Source organism: Kogia breviceps, chromosome 13 (genome assembly GCF_026419965.1).
Source record: "Kogia breviceps isolate mKogBre1 chromosome 13, mKogBre1 haplotype 1, whole genome shotgun sequence".
Taxonomy (NCBI): Eukaryota; Metazoa; Chordata; class Mammalia; order Artiodactyla; family Physeteridae; genus Kogia; species Kogia breviceps.
Genome location: NC_081322.1, coordinates 66,750,057 through 66,757,146, shown reverse-complemented (window position 1 = coordinate 66,757,146; position 7,090 = coordinate 66,750,057). Strand labels below are relative to the sequence as shown.

General features: G+C 40.8%; 1 pseudogene; it reads right to left on the bottom strand.

Moving 5' to 3' along the window:
- Positions 1-260: 260 nt before the first annotated feature.
- LOC131767821 (ATP synthase membrane subunit K, mitochondrial pseudogene) lies at positions 261-538 on the bottom strand (annotated as a pseudogene).
- Between the last annotated feature and the right edge of the window lie 6,552 nt (positions 539-7,090).

Sequence of the window (7,090 nt, the reverse complement as noted above, 5' to 3'; positions counted from 1 at the left end):
GAGGGATATCCACACTGATTTTAAAAGGTTCATGCTTTGAAGTAAAAGTAGACAACCAAATACACCACAACTAGGTAGCCAATGTTCTCAAAAAGCTCTTAAAAGAAATTAATATAAATTCATATTTAAATATATTACATACATTTTGTGTTTTAGTTTGGTTTTTATTATTTATTTAATGTTTAGAAACCTGGGGATTTTTCCAGGTTCATATTTATTGTACAAATGGAATATCATTTGATGAGGTGACATTAGTTTCTCTAGGCCTGAGAATATAATGGATGCAGTAGAGACAGGTTGGACTCCATTAATGTTGCTTTCACATCTGGAACTCTTTTGGACCTGCACTTGAAATACAGGATAACCAAAGCAAAGCCTGCATATGTGATCTGTACATGGTTCACTCTACTTGTGAGAGTGTAAGTCTTGACTTTTTTTTTTTAATACCAGTGAACTGGAATTGGGTATCCGTTTCTGGGCCTACAATGGCTTCAATCCTGCCATAGTCACGAATTCTATAGTTTGCGTCCTTCAACATATAAAGCCATCCCTCCACCAGATCAGAAGAAGGTGCCTCCTTCAAGGTTTAAGAGTCTGGCTTTCCATCTCAACTCTCCTACTTCCTGGTGTGTGACCTTGGGCATGTGGTTCAGCCTTATTGAATCTGTTTCTTCATTTGTACAAATGGATGCTATTCACCTCCTATGATTTTTGAGGATTCCAAGAGATAATGCCTGTTTATCTCTTAGCCCAATGTTTTGCATGTTGTATCCTGATAAATAGTAGTTATTAGTATGGTCTTTTGTGAGTAAAAACTCTGGACCTGTTCATTAAGAACTGGAATTGGTTCTTTGAACTCACCTGATCCCTTGCTCATTGAACACACATATTGCGTTCTTATACATTCTGCCTATAGGAGAAAACTTATTGAGGTCACTTACTTGTTTATTTTTATGATGACATTAACAAAATAAGAGGAGAGAGGGAGGGAAAGTGTGGCTAGAACCATTGGGTTTGTGTAGGGAGGAGAGAGAAAACACAGGTATTTCCTCTGAAAAAATTCAGATTTCTCTTTTTTCCTTGTGTGAAGCTGGCTTGCTTTGAACTGGGATAGCCTCTCTCCCAGGGCTGCATTATAACTGTGACAGGTCCAAGGTACTTTTGCCTTGGTGGGTCCCTTCCTCTGTAGAAAAATACAAAAATTATATTTTATGACTCTGCTGGTATAAAGATGAATATAATCTTTGACCCCCAAAGTTAACTTTTAAAATTCTGATTGTAAAAGAAATTAAAATATTTTTATGGGCTCCTAAAAATAATGTGAGCTCTAAGCATGGTGCCTGGTGAGGCTAATGGACAGGCAGGCCCTGATGTCTTAGTTTCCCTACAAGAGAATAAGAACACATGAGGTATTATACGGGATGATAAATACAGAAAGGCACTAGTACTTACTCTGCCTTTTTGGCAGATGTGTGGTTTAACTTTGTATCCTTCTAACAACCCCCTGAGACAGGTCTTATGAATGTGATAAAGGAGTAACTAATGAATAATTTAGAACCAAGAAGATTCAGTGTTTGAAGTGAGAAGATTTAACTTTGGCCTCACCTTGTTCCGAATCCAGATGGAGAAGATGAATGCTAATGTTGGCCCTTCAAAACATCCAACTATGTGTATTGTCTGAAATTGCTGGGGAATTGGAGAAGGAGGAGGTAAATTTTAACTCCATATTGAGAGTCCTGCACTGCACTAAGAATATGGTGGGGCTTAAGAGTTTGTTGATGCTTATGATACCTTATTCTGACATCAGAAGGTGGTGATCTCAATTCCTCTACCAGGGGCTGATTTGGTCTTTGCGACCACATGGTTTGTGAGGAGTAGTTGTGTGTAATTCTAATCTTTCCTCTTCTATAGGTAAGGTTCTCTCCCCCAACCCCCTGCCAGCTTCTTTCAAGATTTTTTCTTTATTTTTGATTTTCTGCAGTGTGAATATGATGTGCCTAGGTGTAGTTTTTGTTTGTTTTGTTTTGCTTTGTTTTTGGCATTATTCCTGCTTGATAGTCTCTGAGTTTCCTGGATCTGTGGTTTGACATTAATGTAGGGAAAGTTGCCACCATTGTTGCTTCAGATTCTTCTCCTGTTCTTTTCTCTTTCTCTTCTCTTTCTGGGATTCCCACTACTTGTATGTCACACCTTTTGTAGTTATCTCACAGTTCTTGGATATGCTGCTTTGATTTTTTTTTTCAGTTTTTTTTTTCTCTTTGCTTTTCCATTTTGGAAGTGTCTATTAACATTTCCTTAAGCTCAGAGATTCTTTCCTCAGCTATGTCCAGTCTACTGATAAGCCCATCAAAGGCATTCTTCATTTCTGTTACAGTGTTTTTGGTTTCTAGCATTTCTTTTTGGTTCTTTCTTAGAATTGCCATCTCTCTGCAGACATTGCCCATCTGTTCTTGCATGTTGTCTATTTTTTTTTCCATTAGAGCCCTTTGCATATGAATCATATTTATTTTACATTCCTGGTCTGATAATTCCAACAACATTCCTGCCATCTCTGAATCTGTTTCTGATGCTTGCTCTGTCTCTTCAAACTGTGTTTTTTGCTTTTCAGTATGACTTACAGTTTTTTTCTTGAAAGGTAAACTCAACGTACTAGGTAAAAGGGACCGCAGTAAATAGGCCTTTAATAATGTGGTGGCTGGTGGTTAGGTGTGGGGCAAGGGAAAACGTTTTATAGTTTTATGATTAGGTCTCAGTTTTTGTAGTGAGCCTGTGCCGCTGGGCTGTGAACTTCACAAGTGCTTCTCTGTTGCTTTTTCTTTTCTGCCATTCATTGGAACAAGATAACTAACAGGGCTGGAGTTGGGTATTTCCTTTCAGCAGAGTAAGACTAGAACCAGCTGGGGCTGGGAATTTCCCTCCCCCCAGGTGAGTTAGGCTCTGATAAAACCCCAGCAGCTTAGGCCCTGGTGAAGTAGTTTCTCCTGGGGGCAGGCCTTGTTAAGAAGATCAGCATGTTCTGGCATATTTCAAGATGGTTCCGCTTCTCCTTCTGCTGGAAGCGTGAGAACGTTTTCTTCCCAGAGCTCCACTGTGAGAATCTGGTAGGGCTCCTAGAGGCAAGACTGAGTTTGGGCCTGTTTGGAGTTTTCAATTCTCAGATTTGTGTACTCTTGAGCCTCCAGCAATCCTTCCATCACAGTTCAGCTTTCCCCACCCTGGCGCTGGTCCCTGAGGATGTTTCTGCTTGCGGATTTCTGCTCAGGTAAGTTGTGATTCTTTGTATCTGCCTGTGTGCCTCTCTAATTTAGGGGCCAGCGGTTTGTGACCTCAGTTCTCTGAGGGATTTAAGAAGAGTTGTTGATGTTTTCAGTTTGTTCAGCTTTTTCTTGTTGTTAGGGTGGAGGAATGACTTTCAAGCTCTTTTCATGCCAGACTGGGAACTGGACTCCTTTTCCTTTGTATAAAATGTTGCCTGAGTGATACTTTCTCATCCCGTGTAGAACTTAGTGAAAATATCCACATTCTGGTCACTGTTCCTATTATACTCCCTCCCATTCTTAATCTTCTCCGGCTACAGTTATCGCTTCCCCAAATACTTTTTAGCTGTTAAAGGTCTAGTTCTTTCATCCCTGGATTTTTTTTAAAAATTCCACTCTGTCTTGGAGTGCTAACAGCTAGTACTACCCATGTGTGCCAGTTGTGTTAACATTTAAACAAGGATGAACTGTTGACACTGTTGTTTCTAATATTCTGCCGGCAAATCCTGTTTTGTGAATTGAATTGGTGGCAGATGCACATTAGGCTGATGGCTTCAGTAAGGGGTTTACAGAGAATGCTGGGCTATAAATGATGGTTCAAAGCTAGATTTACAGGTCTAGTTTTCTCTAAACCTGTTACCGTACATCTGTCCACATTGAAGCTCACCTGTATTTTGTACCCACTCACATTACCTAGAGAAAGGACTTTCAGCCTTGCCTTCATATTAGAATCACTGGCTCTACTTCTGTTTAGTTGGTCTAGATGGGTCTTGGTATCAGTATTTCTAGCAGTTCCTCGAGTAATTCTACCATGGAACTAGGGTTGAAGTCCACTGGTGTGCAGCAGGTTTTGGCAGACTGCTTCGCTAAAGGAACAGATAGTAAATATTTTAGGCTTTGAAGGTTGTATGGTCTCTGTTGTAACTACCCAACTCTTGATGTAGCAGCCATAGGCAAGTGGGCGTGGCTGGGTTCCAATAACTTTATTTCTAGCCCCCAAAATTCTAATTCATATAGTTTTCATGTGTCATGAAATATTTTTCTTTTGATTCTTTTTTAACTTTTTTTTTTTTTTTTTTTTTTTTTTTTTTTTTGCGGTATGCGGGCCTCTCACTGTTGTGGCCTCTCCCGTTGCGGAGCACAGGCTCCGGACGCGCAGGCTCAGCGGCCATGGCTCACGGGCTTAGTTGCTCCGCGGCATGTGGGATCTTCCCGGACCAGGACACGAACCCGTGTCTCCTGCATCGGCAGGCGGATTCTCAACCACTGCGCCACCAGGGAAGCCCTCTTTTTTAACTTTTAAAAACTGTAAAAATCAGTCTGTCTCACAGGATGTACAATTAACAGGATGCAAGTGGGATTTGGCCTGGGGCTGTAGTTTGGCAATAGTTTAGCTGTAGTTTATTTTCTTCAATTCTTCAGTTTGGTTCCATAAGAGAAAATGTTTCCTTAGCTACATCACTGACAACATCTTCAATGAGTCCTAACATTGACTCCTTATTTCAAGTAAGTCTATCAGAACATTTTAAAACACAGCAACACATTTCCTTATTAGCCTTTGAAATTGTGGCAATTGGGATGCTTTTGTCTACAAGTAACAAGCATGGCTTAAATGGCTTTAAGCTGTAGGAAAGGTATTCTCTCATTAAAATATAGACAGTTGCAGGGTTATTCAGCTGCTTGACAATCATCAACCCAGGGGTTTTCCATCTTTCTACTCTACTATCCTCAATACTAGTCCTGGCTGATGTCTTGCCTTATGGTTGCAGGATGGCTGTTGCAGCTCTAAGCATCACATGCAGATACATAACATCCAGCAAAGAGGAAGAGTATCTCCTTCCATGCATTTATTTTTAATATGAGGCAATCTTTTTTAGACCAAGCCTCTCCTTCTGTGTAGATCTCTCCTTCATTCCCAAAGACCAAATCAGCCACCGGTGAAGGAATTGAGATCACCATAATTAATTAGCATGATGCATCCCCTGTCACCGGGTGGGATCTGGTCTGCCTCTCACAGGTGGTTCCAGGATCCCGGAACCAAATCAGGGTTCTGTTAGCAAGGGAAGAGGAAGAAACAGCAGTTGGGACTCAACAGAGTCTCACAAGAGAACTAGATTCTTAGGATTTAAAAAAGAGGGCTGTCTGCTGAGCTTCTCATTTCCATTTGTTTATTTACTTCCCTTAAAGATCATTAGAGAATTGTTCAGTACAATTTTCCTGAAAGAAATATTGATTTTTCACTCAAATAGATATTTTGCTTCAGCCCTCAAAGAAATTACTTTATTTCTATCAGATTACATTTGAAAAGTAATGCATCCTACTTTATTTTTCTAAGACTGTACCACGTTGCATATCTAGCATAAAAATGTTCATATCAAAAAAGCTCTAGAGAGTCATTTTTTGTTCATTTTGAACCACCAAAAGGTTGTTTAGTTTTGCAGTTTATACTGTGAAAACACTAAAAATATTCCCCCCGCCCCCGAAATTACAGCAATGAGTACGAGTTTAAGAACCATGTGTGGTTCTTATCCTGATACCCACCTCCATGGGTATCCTGATACAGCCCCCAAGTGGTACATGACCCACCTCTACCTCCCCATTTGAAAATCATGGAGGGAGATTTGTATCCCATTCCAAACTCAGAGCTATGTCCATCCTGTTGTGAGCCCTGACCCCCAGTCAGGAGCGGGGACGGAAATTCCACATTTGCAATCTCTTAGGAGACCAGCTGGCACCGTGGAAGCTGCTCTGGCCCAGAATGGAGAGGACAGGCTTCCGGTCCCAGCTCTGCCTCTTAGGTGGTATTTAACACTGGACAAGTTACTTAACCTCTCCGAGCTCTAGTTTTGACATCGGCAAAGCAAGAGTTTGAACTATGTGATGTATAAGATTCCTGTTAGAGCATCGGCAAAGCAAGAGTTTGAACTATGTGATGTATAAGATTCCTGTTAGAGCTTATCTGTGTTTCTCTTTACCATGTGATCCAAGATTTCGACTTTTCCCTTCCAATGTTGAACTGATTGCTATTCTTGTTCCTGCTGCTTGGTGAAGGCTCACGCTGTCACTGTGTCCCCCAAGAAAATGTGTCAGAGCAGCTACCCTTTGTTCTGCCACCGCACATCCAGACAACCCACAGTATTCTAGTGTGAGACATTCACATGTAACTAAGCCAAATCCTCTCATTCTAGGAAGCAAATCAGAAGGTAAGCCAGAGCAACACTACAAAGGAGAGAATTTTGGAGAGCTTTATTTTCTTTTTAACTAAAATGTTTGCAAATGTCTGTTCTTCGTTATTAATATTGACATTTCACCATTATTTACTACTACAGCTCTAGAGGTGTTTCTCTCACCTTCTAGAACTCTCCATGCATCTTCACACAGAAGTGAAATGATGAGGCCCTGAAAAACTTGTGTGGGAAGAAAAGTTTTATTTTGGTGGCAAAAGCAGTTACCTCTGGCTTATCAACATTTTTCTGTTTTTCTTTCTTTTCAGAGCTATTTCCTATGTTCACTAGTAATTCTTTTTCTTCCTCAACTCGCATAGAACTTTCTTGTTTTTCTCAGGGCCGTTATATGTTATTAAAGAGCCTGGTCATCTTTAGAACAACCCGGGGAGATTTTTCCCGAAGCAACTTGAAAATGTGTTAACAAGATGGACGTTTGTCAAGCTCCCCCATCCCCATTCATCCAGGTGTGGCCAGTGAATTACAGCTTCTTAGGTCCAGAGGCCCTTTTCCCCCCTGCTCGGGCGGGCTCAGTAAAGGGTGGAGAGCCGTGTTTTAATGGTTACAAGAGCAGTTTATAATGGCACGACTAGTCCAGGTGAAGCTGCT